At 46.3% G+C, this 22,749-nt stretch overlaps 1 protein-coding gene across 2 annotated transcripts in view; it reads right to left on the bottom strand.

Moving 5' to 3' along the window:
- The window catches only part of SCUBE1 (signal peptide, CUB domain and EGF like domain containing 1), a 2,009,692-nt gene that overhangs the window by 746,697 nt on the left and 1,240,246 nt on the right, over window positions 1-22,749 (bottom strand). The window lies entirely within an intron of this gene.

Raw genomic sequence — 22,749 nt, 5'->3', positions numbered from 1 at the left:
CCGGTTTAGAGAACCCCCAGTCCCTGCTCTGGCGCAAAACTGGACAAAGGAAAGGGGAGTGACCACTCCCCTGTCTATAACCAACCCTGGGGTGGTGCCCAGAGCTCCTCCAGTGTATCCCAGACCTCTGCAATCTTGGGTCCAGAGGTGTGAGGGCACTCTGGAGGCCTCTGAGTGGCCAGTGCCAGCAGGTGACGTCAGAGACCCCTCCTGAAAGGTGCTTACCTGACTAGGTGGCCAATCCTCCTCTGAGGGCTATTTAGGGACTATCCAGTGGGCTTTTCCTCAGATAAAAACTTGCAAGAATTCACCAGAGTTCCTCTGCACCTCTCTCTTTGACTTCTGCCAAGGATGCCTGCAAAACTGCAACAAAGTAGCAAGAAGACTACCAGCGACATTGTAGTGCCTAATTCTGAAGGCTTTATCTACTGTTTCCTGGTGGTGCATGTTTTGGAGGATGCCTGCCTCCATCCTGCACTGGAAGCCATGGAGATATCTCCCGTGGGTCGACGTAATCTTCCCCCTGCTTCAGCAGGCACCAAACTTCAGCGTCACCGGTACTCTGGGACCCCTCTCATCCTGACGAGCGTGGCCCCTGGAACACAGGTGGCGGACCCAAGTGACTCAGACTGTCCAGTGGTCCAACTGTCCAAATTTGGAGGAGGTAAGTCCGTGCCTCCCCTCTCCAGACAGTAATCCTGTGCACCGCGTGAACTGCAGCTACAAGGGCTTCTGTGCACATTTCCACAAAGTCCTGCATGCACAGCCAAGCCTAGGTCCCCAGCACGGACTTCTGTGGGTGATACCTTCTTGTACAAGGGCTCGCTACGTTGCTGAGGGCCCCCTCTGTCTCCTCTCCCAAGTGGCGACATTCTGGTCCTTCCTGGGCTCGGGTAGAACCCTTTTTCTTCAACCGTGACTCTTGCAGCTAGCAAGGCTTGTTTGTGGTATTTTGCCAAGAAAACAACTCTGCATCCTCCAGCACTCTGTGGGACATCTTCTGCATGAAGGGGAAGTTACTATCACCTTTCGTTGTTGCAGAATCTTCAGCTTCTTCCATCCAGAGGCAGCCATTTTGCACCTTCATCCGGGTTTAGTGGGCTCCTGCTCCCCCTGGACACTTTCGCACATCTTGGACTTGGTCCCCTTCCTTTGCAGGTCCTCAGGTCCAGGAATCCGTCTTCAGTGCTTTGCAGTCTGTTGTGGTCTTTGCAAAATCCTTTATCACGACTTTAGTGTGTTTCTGGGGAAATAGTAGTACTTTACTCCTACTTTCCAGGGTCTTGGGGTGGGGTATCTTGGACACCCTTAGTGTTTTCTTACACTCCCAGCGACCCTCTACACACTACACTAGCCTAGGGGTCCATTCGTGGTTTGCATTCTACTTTGTTAGTATATGGTTTGTGTTGCCCCTAGGCCTATTGCATCGTATTGTATTCTACAGTGTTTGCACTACTTTCTGACTGTGTTACTTACCTGATTTGGTTTTCTGTGTATATTTTGTGTATTTTACTTTCCTCCTAAGGGATTATATCCTCTGAGATATTTTTGGCACATTGTCACTAAAATAAAGTACCTTTATTTTTAGTAACTCTGAGTATTGTCTTTCTTATGACATAGTACCTATATGATATAAGTGGTACAGTAGGATATTTACATGTCTCCTAGTTCAGCCTAAGCTGCTCTCCTATAGCTACCTCTATCAGCCTAAGCTGCTACAACACTACTACTCTACTAATAAGGGATATCTGGACCTGGCACAAGGTGTAAGTACCATTGGTACCCACTATAAGCCAGGCCAGCCTCCTGCAAGGTGGACAGAGCAAACCAGTATCTGGAGATGTGTCCAGTCCACTGTCATCCCCTAGTTCATCATAGCAGTCTAATGAAGTTAGAGCTTCCAACTGGTATTTCAAAGGGTCCAGTGATGCCCTCCCACTCTTCTCCCGTGCCAAGAGGCTCAAAATAATGCTCAGGCAATGATCTAGCACCCATGGGAGCCATCAGCACCGGAATCAGAGTTATACAACGCCATTCCAGCTTGTCTAGAATCAGAATGGGGCTGGTGCCGCTGGTGGGCTCCAACAACGCTGGGGGTATCGGCGTCAGGATTGGCACTAGAGAAGGTCGAGTTTGTACAACCGGCGCCAATCCAGTTCCATGATTGGATCCATGAGACACCATCAGAGCCCAGGCCGGCGCCGTTGATCGGAATCTGATGGGGCTTCCTCTGGCCCAATTGGGTCGGACGGAACTCCAGAGGGATCGCCCACTCAGACACAGGGCATGGCCTCGTAAAAGTTTTTTATCAGAGCAGGGGTTGCTCTGGCTCCGGGAAACGGGGTGTGGGGTGGAACTGGACCTGGCAATGGCTATGCTGAACCATGCCTGGAACACTGATGTTCCTCACTCATCGGTTTAGCCGATGGACAAGGTGATGTTGAAGTCCACTTGGACTTCTCCTTTTTGTGTCTCTTCCCTAAGTGTCCCAAGGACCTCAAGTGGGAGGAAGAGAACTTCGGGTTCCTGGAGTACACCCATAACCTTCTCCTTGACCAGAACCATGATCTAAGAGGAGTCGCACTTGATGGCTTCGACTGCCGGGCCATGAGCAGTATTAGGGACCGCTGCCTCAAAGCCGTAGGTGCCATGACCCAGCGATTCACACTCCAAGTACCACAAGCACAATAGGTGTGAGCCCGATACCAACATGGAAAGGTGACAGGCACCACACAGCTTAATCTCTACCTTCCTAGATGAAATATCTCAACTTACATGAAAAAATATTTGACAATATGTTTAGAAGAGCCTGTCAAAAAAAGAGACAGAAGGGTAGCTCTTCTCCAGGTCAGTGCTAACTTGAACAGAAAGAAAAGAACTGACATCTGCGTGCCTAGGTGGTGCCTATATAGGTGACCGCGATGTCACATCTGATGATGCCACGCGGAACCGAATGAAGCCACCCAACGGCGAACTCAGGGGTACTGCTCAAACAAAAGTTTCTTGATCTAGTCTGACGCCTGGGGAAATTCAAATCTACAGCTGGAAGTCTCTATCAGATAATTATCACATAGACAGGTTATTGAATAATGTTCTTATTAATTGTACATTACTGATTGTAAATAGCACACACGCTGTCTGCACAAGCACTTTAGACTCACCTCACACAGAGCACCTCTTTTTTCACTCTGCTCCTCTGAACAATGATGTTTTGTAACATATTTTGTTAAAAGAATACAAATTTACTCTATATAATTTCTCGCCTATATATTAATATAATATGTGTTTCGCTGGTACATTGTTTGAACAACAGGAACGATCTATCAGTTGTGCTTCTCTATATTAGTAAAGTTTTTTTTGATCGAACAGACCCATTTTGTTATGTACTAGTCAGATCTGGTGGCAGATGTAGGCTTGTGCTTCAAGCTGGGTGCAGCAGAAAGAAGCCCTTTTAAGCAAACAAAATAGCTTTTCTCAATGCACTAGTCTATATGCACAGAGTGAGTAGTTTCTAGTATCTTCCAAGTCATTGGGTCGCCAAAGTATATTCAGGAATACTGGTTTGATGCTATTTTTAAAAGATAAGACACTGATTGCTTACCTGTCACTCTAGTTCTCCAGCACTGGGTATCTTTCATAGATTGACATGTTTGAATCTTTCTCCATCATAAGGCGTGAAACCTCTGGTGATTTTAAGTAGCAATTGACATGCTAAAATGGCCACAGTGCCAAACAACAGTGTTTGTTTATGAGCGCATTCACACCATTTGTAATGACCCGGACTTCAGTCAATGAGGCGAGTGTGCTGAGCACTCCACTCCCCATAAAGGCTATTGGATCTCAGATCATAGCACAAAGGTGAAGGACAATCATTCAGTAATGAGACTTTGTTGGTGGAGAAGCTTGGTTCAGATATGAATCTATGAAAGATAGCACAGTTGGAGAACCAGAGTTACAGGTAAGTAACTAGTTTGTTCTCTAGCCTTGAATCTTTCATGGATGCACATGCTTAAATCAGACTAGCAAGAGTCAAACAATAAAATAAGCAGTAATTAGGCTTATCGGCACGGGCCTCACCTCAGTGGCAGCGGTGCAGGCGATATTGGAGTCCCTTCACTGGCCCGAGAGGCGGCAGGCTTGGGCTCACCGAGTAGGCATATTCTCCTGCTGGTGCTGAATGGAGGCTGACTGGGTGGACTGATTTGTTGTGGTTTGCCCCGCGAGACCGCCTTTGAGCTGTTGCTGAGATGGATGCTCTGATAGGCCCCCAGTGGCGAGTCGCTGGGGTATTTTGGTGGGGTGGACTCTGCAGTCGCTGTGCCACTATGTGGGCCTCTGAATCTTGATCCATCTGGGTGCCCTTTATTGCTGTGTCAAGTGTCCTGTGTGCTACATCAGTCCGGTGGAAGTTGGAGCCTATGCCGGGTCCCACCCCGCTGCCCTGGAACCTGCTTCAGTGCACAACAGCACTGATCCCTCATCTAACAGCTGGCATACGCTGATCAAAGGAAAGCTCCAACCTAGATCACAGGGACAAAGCTTGGCTGCCTTGGACCCTGGTCACCAATGGACAGACAGAGAAGCGAGTGAAGGTGTTGTGCCACCCCAACATGCAAGATACCCTGAATAAGATCCTGGGGGCAATGAAGGATTCTAAATCAACCTTGAGCCAAGGGATAAGCTGGGTATCTGCTTAACTAAGCCACATACACACTGACCATCACAAGCTGTCTGACAGGGTGAAGGATGCAGAGGAAGTTCTGGGGGACCAGCAGTCTGCTCACCAGCAAAGAAATCTTAGGATGCCGAGGGCCTCAGCAGATGTAACAATGTGTGCATTGTGGGGCTCCCAGAGAGCACGGAGGGGCCGAATACAGTGACTTAACTGGAACAATGGCTGCAATCGATTATGGAGGACAGGCCCCTTACACCATTTTTAGCACTGGAAAGGGCGCACCGTGTACCGCAGGCGCTGGGGAGGCCGCCTAGACCGATAATGGCTAAACGCCTACACTACAGAGACCATGACCTCCAGCTGCAGCGAGCACGTCAGGTGGGCCTGTTTGAGGTAGGTGGTGGCTGGGTCATCCTGTCCCCGGATTTCACAACGGCAGGCTAGATGCGCCAACTTCACAGCAGTGAAACAAGTGCTGCATGACAAGGGAATCAGGTACTCATTGATGTTTCCCTCTAAATTGAAGATCATGCTTGAGGGCTGAACCCAATTTTGCCAAGACCCGGTCGAAACTTGGGCATGGCTTGAAATGTACCGTGCAGGTACCCACAGAGCAAAGAACGAGGAACCCAGCCCACCCCGGCACCGAGGTAAGAGACGGCGCACATGAGACCTAGTGGGAAATACCCAATTGACAACACCGACACAGCAGAAAACAGGCCAGGGTAAGAAGGCAGACCTGCATACGGCAGCCTCCCTGACGGAGGCGGGGAGCCTTTCGGACAAGGAACTTGTGCCTGATCAGGACTCCCTGGTAGTGGGAGAGACCACAGACAATGACTTTGTGGCTAGCATGATGGAGGGGTTTCCCCATGTGACGCCCCCAGACCGCGGATGACATTGCTTGATGAGATGAGGCCCGCCTTTCCCTGGTTGCTGGACTAAGGTCACGGGCCAACCCGCTTCGTGAGGGTCGACCCTGATGCTCTGGAAGACCACCCCGATCACCTGCCAGTTCATCTAGCTAGATGATGACAATGAATGATTAGACACTGGTTTATATGGTTTGGGCAGCCAGCAGTTGCTCGGCTGCTCTTGGGGACGGGAGTTGGGGTGCATTTGTTCTACCTCTGTTAGCCCGTGGTTACTTATGGAGGCACACTACAATACTGGGGTGTCCTGTGTGGGAAATGCGGGGATGATGACTAAGATACATGCCGCGTTCATTAGTTGGTATGGCAGACATGCATTTTACTCTTTAAATAATATCTGGTACGTCGGGGGATTGGGCTCGGTGGCCAAACGTCATAGAATTCTCTCTTATATGAAACACAGTGGGGTACACATTGCCATGCTGCAGGAATCACACCTCACTCAGATGGAAGTAGAACGTCTCCGTAGGTGCTGGCAGGGGCAGATATTCGCAACTACATACTCCGCATTTACAAGAAGGGCGGCAATCTGGGTGACAGTGGGGGGTATCCTTCGGGGTCTCTTCAGTGGATGTGGACAAAGAAGGCCGTTATATACTGTCGGAGGGACGCCCTTTCCAGGTAAGCCTGTAGTGTTGGGGAGTATATATGCACCTAACCAAGAACAGATCACCTTTTTGCATTCTGTCTCTGCCCGCCCGACAAGATTTATTGACGTCCCGTTCTGCATAGGGGGAGATTCCAACGGTGTCCTGGACCCCCCTCCCGGACTGTTCGGCTCTGCCATTGCTGGGCGTAGCGACAATTAGGGTGGCGACAGGCATGGCAAACTAGATAACAGTAGGGCATAGACGACATATGGTGGCTTCAAAACTCCCTTGTCAGAGATTACTCATACTAATCCACCTCTACCATGTGCACATTAGAATGGACCGCAATCTATGTTCTGCCTCCATTAGTGGTATGGTTACACAGACAGAATACCTTGGTCGGACCATATCTGTTCACAGCCCTCTGCTACTCTCCTTACAAATGGCAGAGGCCCGCCCACCGGATCTGACTTGACAGCTGCACTCCAATGTATTACAGGACGATGTCTACTGGGAGACATTGACTTTCAGGCTGACTGAATACTTGGCGTTGAACCCTGGGATGGCATTTAGCTGAGGACACTGCTTGGGACAAATGATGGGTATTGGAAGAGACCTTGAGCAGGACATCACATGAATGGAGGCTACCCTACCCCAATGTGACAATGGCCTTGACGGTACCTCTGGGGCACAGACGAGGCTATTAGAGACCAGGGAATTATATAATATTGTGCTGGAGCGCCTTTGATGCTATGACTATAAGAAGTATATTGGTAGGGTGCATGAGGAGGAGGGGCAGGTGGGGAAGCTGCTAGCCTGGTTGGTTTACCCGGGAACGGGGAGGGACACCGATCACCAGATTGATCACCGCAGGGAGTACTATACTCTATTCACCTACTCAGATAAACACAGAGTTTATGACCTACTACATGTCACTATATGACCCCTTACAAATGGATGTGCCTGATAGGTCAGAGAGCTTCCTGGCTGCCCTCCCTCAGAGTGTTCTCTCAGAAACAGACAGGGATGCACTGGGGACACGGCTGACAGTAGAGGAGGTTAAGCCCCCAGAGTTCTTTAAACTGTATAGTAGAACTCTGGCACTGTGGCTCATGGAGGTGTATATCGAGGCCTGTGTGGCTAAGGATCTGCCAGCCTCAACCCGGGTAGGCAGGGTAGTCTTGTTGCCTAAATCTACGCAAACGACATGGGAGTCACGGACTTTCATCCACTGTCCATGCTGAATACAGACTTTAAGATACTTAGCAAAGCCCTTGCTACCAGACTGCTGCCCCAAATGTGCACTCTGATACACAGTGACCAAAATGGATGTATATCTACCCGGGGCACCTCTCATAACCTCCGTAGGCTCTACTCCCTGCTTTATGATGACATCAATCCCTGGAGCCCAACAGAAATAATTGTCGGTAGACCTAGAGAAGGCCTTTGACACTGTGAGCTGGAAATTCCTGGGGGACACCATGATGCGTATGGGACTTGGGAAGACCTGGGGAGCCTGAGTCAAGTTACTTTACTCACGCCCTACTGCAAGGGTTAAGACGAGACGGGTGATCTCATGTAGTTACAGTTGACAGGGTTGCCCGCTGTTGCCACTACTTTTTGCTATAGCTATTGAACACTTGGCAGCACAACTCAGAGAAGTGGGACAAGACTGGGGAATATACAGGAACGGGAAGTTTCATATCTTCTCATTATATGTAGATGACCTCCTTATATACCTCAGGGATGGGGTGACAACGCTACCACGGGTATTGGACCTGCTGGATAATTTTGGCACCTGCTCAGGCCTTCACTTGAACCGCAGGAAGATGTGTATTTTCCAGATGGTCTGTGGCACAGTCCGCTCAGTCTCTTATCCAGAGGGTGTCACCTGGGAACAGCATTCATTCCGCTACCTTGGTATTCATATCCTGAAGGTCTACCATGATCTTCAGGATCTCTAGGAGGGCAATGTGGGGAAGGAGCTCAGAGCACTGAGGTCTGCTGTCACCTTTTGGCGTTCCCTCTGCTTACCTATTATGGCCCTCACTAAGATGGTGATGCTCCCCAGGCTACTCTATTATTTTGTTAACCTGCCCATTGCGCTTTTGACTTCCTGGTTCTGGTTGTTGATGTTCCAGTTAGGGAACTATTATCGGACTGTGGATGTCAGCAGGTGGCCTTGACCACTCTCCGTTTGCCACCAGAGGCGGGGGTGCTCAGAGTATCTGATTTTGCTCTCTATTTTTTGGCAGCCCAGCTATAGTGGCCTACACGCTGACTCAGTGGGGTGAACCTTTCTGAGATAGCCCGCACTGCGGGGGACCTGAATCAGAGCAAAGTCCTAGCTACAATACTGAAACCTAGCCCTTGGTACCCCAGACCGGGTGTGCTACTGGAGTCAGCCCTCACCAACTGGCTGGGGACACTTAGGTAAAAAAAGACTAAGGCTCCTTATGCACATTAGCATCCCCCTCGTCGGAATCCCCCATGGAAATCCATACACCTGCTTCACAGTGAGACAGCTACATCACTGTATGACGGCAGGAATACAAATGTTGGGCAAGATGCATTGCCAGGGAATGCTGATCCTGTTTGGCGATCTGGCAGAGCAGACTGACTTACCTCAGGGGCAATTCCTGACATAGGAAGAAGTGGTGAGGGCTATCAGGGACCTCTGGGGTGAGGCGCCAGAGGAACCAACTACACGTGCGGTCCTTAAGACTATACTGTCCATCGGAGGAGGTTCTCATCTTGTTTCTTGGTTATAGAAAGCATTGCTCTGAAAGATGCATAGTCCGCTAGATGTCCTCCGGACCAAGTGGGAGTCTGACCTGAATAGGACCCTCACAAATGCAAAGTGGAGCAAAGTGTTAGCTTATGCTCTCATAGTATCCTGAAATACATGACTGAAATATATCCAATATACCCATAGGACTTACCTTACTCCAGGTCGGTTTAGGCTTATATATGGCGGTGATGCGGTGAGCTGTCCCCGCTGTAGTCTGCAGGATGCAGTCTTTAGCCAAAACTTGAGAATTCCACAGTGACCTGCTTGCTTGGGTTGTACAGTAGGCCCCGCCCAAGGAAGGTTGGTAACAGATTTGTGGACCTGGCCTTTATCCTGGCTAAACGCAGAATATAATTAGCCTGGAAAGAAAGTAGAGGTCCAAGCCTCGCTACATGGATTATGGATGTGATGAGTTGGGCCAGATCAGAGGAAAGAGCCTTGAGGAGGGAGGAGAGTAAAGGGATCAGACGTGGACTGAAGTGATAGATGAGTGGGAAACACTGGGCTCTGGGTAGGAATCAGACTCCGGTGGTGCCTCAGAGAGTGATGATGGAGCCAAATAGTGAAAATTGTGCAGAGATGGTGTACCCATCGAGGACATGGATGTCAGACTCGTTGGGTGCCTGGTGCCCCCATGTGCACCCCTTTACCCCCTCAATAACACCATACAGTTACTATAACCAGTATTGAATAGTTGACATAATGCAACTAGATACGGATACTTATGGCATCTAATTGTGCCTCCACCACGGGTCAGTTCCAAGTTCTTAACTTTCAAGTTTGCTCAGTTGTGAACACGGGCACAAATAATTTGGATGCTGCCACAACAGGTAATACTCTCCTGTCAGTCAGGCTCATCCCAGCCCTAACCTGACCATAGAAACAAATATGCCAACCTGAAACATCATACCTAACAAACAGGTGATACACATGATATATATTGGGAAACTGCAATAATATGCTTGATGGGGTGTGTTCTATGTTATACATGTGTTTAGACATGGGTATATATATACTTGTATCAACAACACCTCTGTAATTGTTGGAAAATATGTGATATAACTGAAATGTACTTTCTGAAATGCCAATAAAATAAAAGTGTTAAAAAAATGTTGTAAATGGATTGTCAATAGTGATAGTACTGTCTGTCCTGTCCTCCATACTGATAGGAGATACCCCTATATTTTTGGATTTTCATGGGGCCTCAAGTGGGAAACTCAGAGGGATCCTTGAACATTAGGGCATCCAGTGAGTGGGCAGTGTTGTCTATTCTGATGTTCTCTAAGGCTCTGATTTGTTTTCCAAAGCAGGCGTTACCATGAAAACACATTTTGAGAATTTTGGCCTGCATATCTGGCTGTAAGAATATTACCTTCAGCCATCTTTGCCATCTGAAGACAGTAGCTCCAGCAAATTAGTGAAACACAGCATCTGATATATATGACTGTGTAAATAATAGCTGCTGATGAATTTTCTTCTTCTTTGACTATTATTCTTAACTCGTTGTGCACGTCTTCTGGAAACAGGTCTACCAGAAAACAGATGTCACTCCACATATGGTTGTCATAGCAACCAAGAATGGAAAAACGATTAGCAGCCTTGATGAAGGCTACCACCGCTGAATTAATTCTGTGGCCCAAGCTGTCAATTAGCCTGCCATCTCTACCTGGGTGGGTGGGGTGACTGGGTTTTTATGTGGTTTTTGAACTATCGCAGCAATGACAGAGTTTGGTTTTGGGCGACCCATGAGGCATGCTGTGCCTTGTCCTGTGCTCTATATTTCATCTACAGTCTTGGACAGTAGCCAAAATCATTATGAATTTCAACACCTTCCAGTCATAGTCTAAAATTATGCAAAATTGTTCTGCAAAAGGTTGCATCTCCCACAGTCTACTGGCGAATTCCAATCTCATATATAATACAGAAATGCATCCATCAAATTGGATCACCAATTTCTAAGTGATAGGTTAAAAACTCTCTCCGGTCCAAAAGCCTGAGATCTGATGAGACTCACTGTTCACTGAATTCAAAAGATCATCAAAGATAGACCAGCATAAGAAGTTTTGTTCTGATGGAAGCTGCCACCTTTTGGAATTCTCTCTCAACGTTTACCAAGGCCAGGAAGATGACTGTGTCTTTCCCACAGACACCTTCCAAGATAACTATTCTCAAAATAAATATTTCCCCAAGTGATCTACAACTTCTTTGCTAGGCATACCTCTTGTCACTTTTAAGGCTAGCCTAAACACTCTACAGTGATAGTGATCAAGTGCTCTCCAAAACATTAACGTACCAATTTTCTTTGCAAGCTACTGGGGGCACAAGGGTACACCTTGTGAACAGCAAGCAATATGGGTGAAACCCTTACTTTGTGACTCAAATGAAGGCTCCAAAGTCCACCTACTATAGGCACAAACACATGTTACTTTCAAATCAGGTCTGGTCAAACTAGAGGTAGGAAGTTCCACCAGTACGAATTACCACACAAATCACCCAAATTCTACTAGCCAAAAATGACATTAACTTTTAGACTATTGATCATTTAAGGATTAGCAATGTGTAGGCATATGTTAATTAAATTAAATGGACAGATGGCTGCTGTCCAATTCCAAACTCAAATGAATTCCTTTTGGTCCCATGTTGGCGGTGTCGTTTTGAAGAAGCCACCACCAACCTATTCATATGCATGTAAAAAGTCTTTGTGGCAGCCCTTTTATCGAGCCCCACTTGTAGCAAAACTGCACTGCTAACAACCAGCTTTATCGATACGTGAATTTTAATGATGGTGACTACTAGGGTTTCAAATAACAGCAAGAACTGCTTCAAGCAAAAAGAAGTGATGATAAATAATCCATGTGTTACATTATTAACCACTTTGCATAATCACAGCTCTTTAAGAGTGAGTACACACCACAGCAAGATAGAGAATCAGAGCACACCCTCCACATTTAAGTGTGGATGGGTTTCTCATCACCATTGGGGTATGGAAGAATGCATATCTCTCAACCAGTCATCTTTGTCCCATGATATTATTAGAGACTGAAGTAGAATTGCTTTTCCCTTTGTCTGAGCCATTTCCAGCATTCTTGATTCCACTTGTGATGAGGAAAGCACACAGACCAATTGTTTGTTACAAACAGTTGTTGGGGGCACTGATTAAAGAATAAGGCCCCCAGATTTCTGACATCATCCAATTTAGCATCAAATGTGGAAGCAGGTGCTTGTAGATAGAAGGGACAAAGAAGTTGTGGTTTTGAGGCATGTTGGAAACCACTGTTCTGTTTTTTTTAAAATATTCTGATAGATAAGCACAACACAGCATTAACATAAATCTAACATAAAAATCCCCCAGTATTAAACCCAAGACAAGGGGAATCGAACAATCACCCCACGTCCCAGGAAGTGTAGGAAGCTGGCCCAGTGTGTTGTGGGTACCAAAGGTACTTACACCTCATACCAGATCCAGGTATTCCCTATTATTGTACTGTAAGCAGTGTCTAGAAGCCAGGCTCTCTAGAGGTAGCTGTGAATGAGCAACCAAGGCTTATTTAGGAGACATGCAAAGCTCACGCAATACCACTGTAGTCACACAGCACTTACACACATGAAAAAACACACTCAGTGTTACAAAAATAAAGGTACTTTATTATAGTAACGGAGCACCATAAATACTATAGAGGCAATACTCCTTTACGAGGTAAGTAACACACAAGATATATAAACTAGTAGTCTGAAATAGGCATGAAAACAGTTAGAAAATAACGCAAAAAAGTGTAAAACACAATAGAGAATAGTGACTCTAGGGGGAGCATAAACCATATTCTCAAAAAGTAGAATGCGAAAGTTGGGCCCCCACCTAGGTAAGTGGAATGTGTAGAAGGGAGCTGGGGGTACCAGCAAAGCACAAAGGTAAGTACCACAACACCCCCCTGTGACCAGGAAAGCAGGAGTAAATAACTAGAATTTCCCCAAAACACCCACTAAGAAGAAAAGAAGAGAATTGCAAAACCCAGAGACGACTGCAAGAAACAGTGGATTCCTGAAGAGGAAGACCTGTGGAAAGAGGGGACCAAGTCCAGAAGACACAGCAGAGTTCAATGCGGGTAGGAGCCCCTATCCACCAAACTGAGTTTGCAGAAGTTGGTTGATGGTGAGGAAAGAAAGTCAGCACTCCAGCCCTGGGGTCGGAGTCAAGTTCCTGGAGGATGCAGGGAAGTTCCATGCCAGAAGGAAGACTGCAGTCGGGTATGCGTGTTCAGATTCTACCAACAAGTCTTGGCACAGGCAAAACTCACGGTGGGTGGAAAGTGGTGCTGCCGGGGACCCGCAAGGCCCAAGAGGACTGAACCCAAGAGAGGGAGTCAGATGGGGCCCATAGAAGCACAGGCAGCAATCACAGAAGTCCCACAGGACAGGGACACAGAAGTTGGAAATGGAGCCCACACAGCACTATGAAAAGGAGTCCCACGTCGCAGGAGAGTCACTCAGGGAGCTGTGTGGTGCAGGAAGAAGTGCTGGGGGCTGGAGCTACAGGATGCCTGAAGACCCCTTGGAGGAAATGCCAACAAGCCGTGGCAACTATGATGCAGTGCATGGGGGTACTGTCCTGCATGGGAAGGCAAGGGCTTAACTTCACCAAAGTTGGACACCTGGCAGAGAGGACCAAGAGGACTTCTCTGGACCACCACCCGTGATGCAGGATCTGCGCAAATCACCCATTTTGCAGGATATCCATGCAGCTCAAGATGGGGATAGATCCACACAGCCGGTCGTCGCTTGCCGTAGGTGCCTACAGTTGCAGGGGAGTGACTCCTTCACTTCAAGGGAGATTCCTTCTTCTTTCCTGTGCAGATTGAAGATGGGCTGTCCTCAGAGGATGTACGGCCGGGGAAATATTGCAGAAGCTGAAAGGAGCCGTGGAAACAATGTTGTAGGTTAGGTCTTCATCTTTGTTGCAGGTTGTCGAGTACTGGAGAGTCCAGATGCAGTTTCTTAGGTCAGAAGTTGAAGTGGAGGTTGCAGTGGAATCCTGCTGGAATCTTGCAAGCCAAATCTGAGGAATCACCCAAAAGAGAGACTTTAAATAGCCCTGAAAGGTGGACTGGTCACCTGCCTGGGTGACCACTTATCAGGAGGGGGCTCTTACGTCACCTGCTGACCTGGCCACTCAGATGCTCCCAGAGCTCCCTGCCAACGTTGGATTCAAGATGGCAAAACCCAGGGACCCTCTGGAGGAGCTCTGGATACCACCCGTGGGGCTGTGATGGACAGGGGAGTGGTCACTCCCCTTTCCATTGTCCAGTTTCGCACCAGAGCAGGGACTGGATGTCCCTGAACCAGTGTAGACTGGTTTATGCACGGAAGGCAACAAATGTGCCCTTCAAAACATACCATTGGCTTGGGATACACCCCAAGCCCAGTAACACCTATTTCCAAAGGGAACGGGTGTAACACCCCTCTCCCAAAGGAAATCCTTTGCTCTGCCTTCCTGAGGTTGAGCTGCTCAAGCAACAGGAAGGCACTAACGTGTCTGTGAGGTGGCAGCAGCTTGTGCTGCCTGGAAAACCTCAGAAGGCTGTAGGAGCAATGCTGGCGGTCCTCTAAGGAGTACATAATCATACAATCAAAACTTGCAAAAGTATTGGGGTATGATCCCAACATGTTTGATACCAAACCTGCCTATGTTTGGAGTTACCATTATGTAGCTGGACATAGGTAGTGAACTTGTCTCTTTCAGGCTACACTCATTTAGAGCTGGAGTCTCTGAGGAGTAGTAAGTGAACCCTAGCGTAGGGGCACTCTAGTTGAAGTACCCCAATGCCTGGGTACTTGGTTACCATATACTAGGGACTTATATAGGGGCGCTAGTGTGCCAAATGTGGGATGAAATACATAGTTTTGGGAGAGAGCATAATCACTGGGGTCCTGGTTAGCAGGATCCCCGTGAACACAGTCAAACACACTGACATCAGGCAGAAAAGGGGGTAACCATCCCAAGAAAGAGGGCACTTTCCTACAGGAAGGGATGAAGTTGGGGTCTGTAAACTGGTGGTCTATTTACTAAAGGATCAGAAATGCAGAGTTTGGAGGGGAAAGCCTTGGTGTGATGGCAAATAAAAGGAGGATCTGAGGCTACTGTACTGGAACAGTGTCATGATATGAGCAATGTTTACAGTATGTAGCAGATGGGCAGAGGCAGGCTTGCCTTCAGCACACTTCAAGCACATCTGCTGTGCACCTGTGCCTCCACCAGCTCTAAAAAAGCAAATGGAGGAAAGATTGATTAGCAACTAGAGCATGGGGTCCAGCTAAAATGACATCTCTAGGTGTCCAAATGAGGAAAAATGGCCACTTATATAAATCAAGCTCTCTATGCAGAAAAGGTCAATAGGCTTAAAAAGGTCAAAAGCTTAACTAGGAGAAGCCTCTGAAGAGCGATATTGTGACTAATCCATCACAAACAAAAGATTCATACTGGTAGTGCAAACTTAAAATCACAACACAAGTCAAAAAGAGGTAAAAACTTCAGCTATGGTCAAGCAGTGGCTAACAAAGAATCACAAACATATCTCAAACAGAGTTGGGCATCTGAAAGAACCTATTGCTGTTTCCATATCTAGGTAGTAATGCTTGGTGAATGTTTAACTGTTCCTTCAGGTCACAGATGGGCAGCTGTCATGGAGAGTAACACCAGAGTACAAGTGCCAGTTGAGGAAACAACCCTCATTGAGTCTGCTGTAATTTTATTTCCTTGTAGAGGTCTGTTAGCTTTCCTGTGGCACAATGCAATACATGCTGAGAGCCATCTTGATACACATTGTTTCTACAGGGGACGATCCCTCCCAAAAAGTTCATAGGCCACAAATATTTGGCCTGTGTGTTGATGTCTTTAGTCTTTTTCAGGTAAATTCAGACATTTACTTATATTCAGAGAATGCAAGGATCCTTGACTACTTTCTAAAATATACTTCTGTGTTTTGTGTGTACATTATATTATGATTCTGTACAGTTAACATTATTATTTGTAATTTTAGCTAGATTCTTAGTATGCAACGAACGTACCTAGGGAGTCACGGAAACATCTGCAAAATGTACTTCCAAGCATTGTTACTTAAGTAGTGTGATTAACCATTCTTATCACAGAGAAAGTGACTCTTCTCTTTGGTTAAATTATGTAAGATTGCTGTCAATAAGGGTCCTTTGGTGGAGCTTCATTGAAAGGTGGGGTGCTAAAGTAGTGTCCTATGCAGATGACACTCTGAATCAGGAGTCTTTCGCAGAACATTTTAGATCATGCCTGGCTAGTCTTGCAAGCTGGATGGACAGAGCTGTCTCAAATTGAATGCCAGTAAAACTGAAGTAGTAGTAAATGGAAAGCAACCCTCAATCTGGTCCTCAGCTTGGTGGCCTGATGCCTTGGGATCAGTGCCAGTCCCCAAGACTGCAGTCAAAAATCTCGGCATCTGGTTTGATTCCAATCTCAGTTTTGAAAAACAGATCTCTAGTTTGGCAGGTAGCTGCTTTAGCATTTTCAAAATACTTTGAAAAATCATAGACTTATTGCTGATAGATGCCAGGAAAATGGTTGTACAGGCCTTAATTACCTCAAGGTTAGATGACTGCAATGTTCTCTACTTCTGAGCCATTAGGAACAGGCTTCTAAAACTCCAAAGACTGCAGAATGCCGCTACACGCTTGCTACTTAACCATCTAAAATTCTCTACCAGGGGACAGGCCCTCATCTACCTCCACTGGCTTCCAATAAGGAAGAGAGTGGCCTTTAAGGCCCTGTTTTTTTGTCATAAAATACTGCAAGGTAAGAGCCCCCAGTATTTGCTTCCCATGATGTTGAGGTACTGCCTAACCTGAAATCTTAGATCTCCTTCAGTGGCTCTTACATTAATGTCAAGACTGAAGAGAGCACGGATGGAAGGCTGTTCTTTCAGGCTCCTGGCGCTGAAACTGTGGAACTCTTTGCCACTGGATCTTAGACTGGAAAGCCAGGAGTCAGCCTTCCGAAACAAAATTAAAACTTGTCTCTTTCAGGCTACACTCATTTAGAGCTGGAGTCTCTGAGGAGTAGTAAGTGAACCCTAGCGTAGGGGCACTCTAGTTGAAGTAACCAGATGCTTTATAAATCCTGCTAACGTAAATGTGACGGGATCCTTTTGGGGTATTTATGGGAGACACACAAAAGTTATTAGTGGTCCTTATTGGATATTATTTGAAGTTTTGCATGCACAGGTAAGTGGTTTTAATCTATTTTGTCCTTATTTCTTTTACAGTCCTTATTCCTTTTTGTTCTTATTGTGACTTGGGTTTTCCCTGTTTCGTTTCCTTTTCTTCCTTTAGGTTTGTCTCTTCCTGAGTCCACCTCCAACGTCAGTGGGACCATGCGGGGGAAAAACAGAACCAGGACAAAATAGGTAAGTGGATCCCTTTTCCTTATCTTCTTGTAAAAATTAAAATAATTACTGGGTAGGGAGGAGCAGGCAAATAGTGTGGGGAATAGTTCAGTGTGGGGATTGGTATAATATTGTGTAATTCATCTTGTGGTGCACATGAACATAGAAAGTTATAGTGAACACCCAGGTGCACAGGGATCTATTCTCTCTTTATATGTGCTCCTTCTTGTTTTCCAAGTTGCCCTTCCCACCTCCCTACTTCCACCAGTACCCTGCGGGGTTCTGTAAGCATGAACATACCTGCATGAGCCACGTACCTCCAGGGACGTGGCTGGGGTTTTCGTCTGGTCTGGGGTAGTTGGCATCTTGTTCATTCTTCTGGAACAAGACAGCACCTATACCAACATCAGATGCATCCGTCTGTAGATAGAACATTTTTGTGAAGTCGGGGCACTGTAAAATTGGTTCTGTTGTTAGACTTCTTTGGAGTATTTCATAGCTACAGAGTTGGTGTGGATTTATTTCCTTAATCTTGGTGGATTTCTTTTTTTTTTAAAAGATCATTCAAAGGGGCCACGATAGTTGAGTAATTTGATAACTTTTAATTGGGAGAAAGTAGGAATATGAAGTTTGGTGTCTAAAGAATTGTAATTTAAAACCCTCTTTAAAGGTAAAGTAGGATTTGAAGTCGCAGTTCTGAAAATGCCACTTTTAGAAAGTCAGCATTTTCTTGTCCCAAAATTTCGGTGTCTGTAGTCTGTATCTCAGTATTTGCTGTCAGATTCAGGAATAATAATAAATGATTACTTGTTTGTCAAGATGAAAGTCTACTAGCACCTTAAAAAATCTGGGAATAATCTTGTCCTTAAAAAACTGTAAAACAGGTGTTTTGATAGTCAAGCTACACAGCTGAGTCACTCTCCAAGAAGATGTTAAGGCAAGAGGCAATACAGTATTCCATGACAGGAACATCAGGGTTGCCCTATGAATTAGTTCAAACGGTAGTTTGATGAGCCATCTAAGGACAGTTTCCAAAGCCCAAAGAACTGGTAGTTTCCTCACTGTGGTGGAATGCTCGGAATATGCTTTCAAGAAATGTGTAATCAGGTGTTGGAGGGGAAGAGTAACTGATTAGGAGAATCTTTTTATCTGGAGATGGCTATTAAGTGGACTCTACGGGAGGCATGACTGACACCAGATAGGAAGATAAGATAGCAGTTGATGGGGCTGGATCAACAGTGTGTTTAGGCCCTTACCACCACCAGACACAGAATCTCTTTAGTTAGATAGGTTTTAGAAGTTGACAATGCTCATGTCTACCCCAAAATATTTCTACAGTGTTGCAGAATTTCCAGAAGTCTGAACTCTAAGTACCCAGGAGCCAGGTTGTGACGTCAATGATCTCAGATCATGATGGATAATCAAAATGCCCTACCAGGACTGGATGTATCATGTGGGTCAAAGGTGGCATGCTCAAGACTAGTACCAGTTGTGGAGTACCCGTAGTGCTTTGGACATGCTGTGGTGGTGAATATCAATGTGCATATCTTTTTCTTCACATTGCAATGGACCCTCACAAATAGGGGAAACAGCCATAAAGGGTACACAAATATGTAGAACTAATTCATGGAATATGCTTCCCGATGAGACCCTTCTTTGAAATGCCTGTTAGCAAAGAGCCCCACACCACAAAATTAATCACAGGGGTCACCGGTACATAGATCAATCAGTTACTGCAGCAGATCCTGAAGGAGCTCCGGTTCGGATGGAGTTTGGCTGAGTGCATCTGAATTGTGATTGCACAGCCCAGGGAGATGTTCTGCTTATGAGTTGATACTTTTAGCTTTCACCTAGTCCCACAATTGGTGTGCTTCTTCAAAATGGATGCATTCTCATGCCCCACCCTTCTATTTAATCTTCTTTAAGAATAAATACATGGATTCTGTGTTGCCAACGATGGTCGAGGTGCGCATGAGGTGGCACAGAAGGAAGACTTGTAAGTCTAGGAGGATTGCCTAATGGATGCGAATGTGTATCTGGAGGGTTTTCTCTTTGTCTGACCATTTTCCTTTTTTATCAAGGTTTTGCATGATGCATCTGCCAGCAGAATCATTTGATGTTTGACTTATTTTGTGGCATCCTCCATAGCAATGATACTTAGTCCAATAGGCATTTGGCTGTGAATTTCATCATTCAGAAACCAGTTCCTGCTAGGTTACTCTGCAGTGGGAAACCAGAGGGACACACAAGGATATGAATCTCGGATTTGTACTAACATACTAGTACCCTAGAGAGGTCTAAGATGGATGTAGCTAAATTAATCAGCTTGGTTTGCCTTTCTATAGAAGCTAATGTCTTTTTCTGGGAGGTGTTGAGGAGCACTTTAATGATGGTAAGAATCTTCACAGGTGTGAGAAATTGGGTTGCTGTTTTAGTAGAGTGTGATCCATTTTTGAGCAACACCCACAATCCCATCAGGGCGAACTACAAAAGTCACTAAATTAACCTCAGCTTAACCCTTTGGCAGCTTGGCACAAAAGCAGTCAGGCTTAACTTAAAGGCAATGTGTAAAGCATTTATACAGCACACAAACAGTAATAAAGTGAAAACACAACACAAGAAAAAGACATCACCAATGTAGAAAAGTAAATTGCTTTACCATGAAGATCCTGTTGGGTGCTGCAGATGGACATTGCTGTAGCTTCGTGTTGGTGGTCACCATAGTCGATGTCACTGTAGTGTGAAGAATTGGATCAACTGGAGCTTAGCATTTGCAGTCAGGGTGGCCCGCAAGATCTTGGTGCAAATGGACCTGGTCACAAAGAGCCCAAATCTTCAATATTCTTTACTTTCTTCAGGGAGGAACTCATGTGATGTCACAGCAAGGGTCCAGGATCTGAGGGGCACCTCTTGGGGGATCAAGAACGCTCTCCAACAGAGGCAACCTGGGCTCAGGCAGTTGCAGGCTCAGTTGTAGGTCCAGATAGCAGGTCAGCTGAGGAGATGCAGGGAGGCCTTTGGAGCCTATGTCCCTGTATCTCAAAAGGGGAGGTCAGTCAGTTGTCCCTTGGAGTCACTTCAGCCTAGGAAGAAGGGTGCAGGTCTAGTCTTCCTAATCAGCAAGCAGGGCAGGCCTCAAGCAGCAAAGCAGCAGGGTGTCCTTCTGTAGTATTCACAGGCCCAGGAGTGTGCTGAAAAGGTGACCTGAGGGTCCTATTTTTGTATCTGGTGCCTCCTTTGATGTAGAAGTTTCTAGAGGTTCCTCTTTCAAAAGTGGTATCTACCTGCCTGGCTCCAGCCTGGCTACAGGCACAAACAACTAGTGTCTAGTTCTTTGTGTGTGAGCAGCGCCTGGTCGTTGCAGTGTTAGTGGGGTTGCCCTGCACAGCTCTGCCCTCATTCTGCCAGTGATGGCCCAATCAGGCACACCTAGTTACTATATTGTGTGGTTGCCTGGGTGCCACTTAAACTAGTCACGTAACCCAGGAACCGGCTGCATGCACCAAATAGTTATGACTAGAGAATGCTCACTTTCTAAAAAGTTACATTTCCAAACTGTGACTTAAAATCAGACTTTACAGTTAGAGAGAATTTTAAATTACAATTTCTCAGACACCAAACATGACTTTCCTAGCTGCTCTTAATCAAAAGTTAACACTTATAAAATGTTATAAGACAACCTGTTATTATCCTGTAGGAGAAGTAGGCCTCACAGTAGCGAAAAACTGATTAGTGAGTCTTCACTTGAAACTTAGAAGTACATGCCCAACCTTTTAATTACAATGCACCCTGCCTTATGGGCTGTCCAGGGCTTACCTTAGGGTTGACACAAATAATAAAAAAGGGAGTTTAAGGCTAGGCAAAGGAGTAATTTTGCCAAGTCAAATTGGCAGCTTAAATCTGTTAACAGAATACAATGGCAGACCTGGAACATGCCTTAAGGGGATACTTAAGTGGATAGTACAATACTTGTGGCATAATGATTGATGCAGGCCTACAAGGAATATTTGATTTACCAGCCCTGGGTGTATGGTATACCACTTTACTGGGGAATTGTAAGTAAATTAAATATGCCAATTAGGTGTAAGCCAATTTTACCATGTTTTAGGGAGTGAGCACTCATTAGCAGTGGTGAACTGTACAGAGTCCTAAGGCCAACAAAAACAAATTCAGCAAACATTAGGAGGGGTGAAAGCAAGAAGGTTGGAGGAAGGCCAACCTAAGGCTCACAGGTCTAACAAAAGGGAATAACAGTATTTTGCTCTGTTTAAAGTGAAATAATGACAGGCCACACCTTGATGTGTGTTCTGCTCCCTCTGTTGTCATACCCTTCATGAGCCAGTTGCATAATGTTAGAAATTGGGTTTTTGGTTGGCAGTCAGGTTACCCCCTGTCCAAGCAAAAGCCCTCACTCTAGTCAGGGTAAGTCACACACAATCCAAGATTATCCTGTGCCCACCCTCTGGTAGCTTGGCACGAGCAGTCAGGCTTAACTTAGAAGGCAATGTGTAAAGTATTTGTGCAATAAATCATACAATACCACCATATAGCACCACAAAAATACACCACACAGTGTTTAGAAAAAGATAGAATATTTTATCAGGATAATTGTAGGTCAAAAAGAATAAAGTTGCAATGGGAAATTGTAGAGATATCACTGAAAAGTGATACAAAGTGTCTTAAGTCTTTAGAATATAAACAAAGTCTCTTTCAAGCACAAGTACCTGGTTTAGCGTGGAAAAATCTCCTCAGAGGGCCACAAGAGAAGAGGTGCGTGGAAAAAGGGTGTGTGCGTCGATTTCTCCCCAGCACACCCGGACTTGCGTCGTTATTTTCCACGCGGGGAAGTCGGGCGTCGTTTTCCGGCGCGCGGACAGTCTCTTTCTGTGGATCGCGGGGATTACCAGATGTCCCGGGTCCGTGCGTGGATTTTCCTGCTTGTTCTCCGGCTGCGCGTCGGTCTGCGGGGCTGTGCGTCGAAATTACGATCTCACGGCAGGCGTCGCGTCGATTTCTCCTCTAGACTTCGATCTGCGGGGCTGCGCGTTGAAATTACGATCTCACGGCAGGCGTCGCGTCGATTTCTCCTCTAGAGGTCGGGCGGCGTTGTCCTTGCGAGGCCGTGCGTCGGATCTTCGATCGTCCCAAGAGCGTCGCGTCGATCAGCATCGGTGTGCGGCGTTTTTCTCGCCGCGAAACAAGCTGTGCGTCGAAATTTTCGGCGCATGGAGCGTCCAAGTAAAAGAGAGAAGTCTTTTTGGTCCTGAGACTTCAGTGAACAGGAGGCAAGCTCTATCCAAGCCCTTGGAGAGCACTTTCACAGCCAGACAAGAGTTCAGCAAGGCAGCAGGGCAAC

The sequence above is a fragment of the Pleurodeles waltl genome, chromosome 4_1 (genome assembly GCF_031143425.1).
Source record: "Pleurodeles waltl isolate 20211129_DDA chromosome 4_1, aPleWal1.hap1.20221129, whole genome shotgun sequence".
Lineage (NCBI taxonomy): Eukaryota > Metazoa > Chordata > Amphibia > Caudata > Salamandridae > Pleurodeles > Pleurodeles waltl.
The sequence above is the reverse complement of the archived record's forward strand: the minus strand, read 5'-3'. Positions and strand labels throughout refer to the sequence as shown.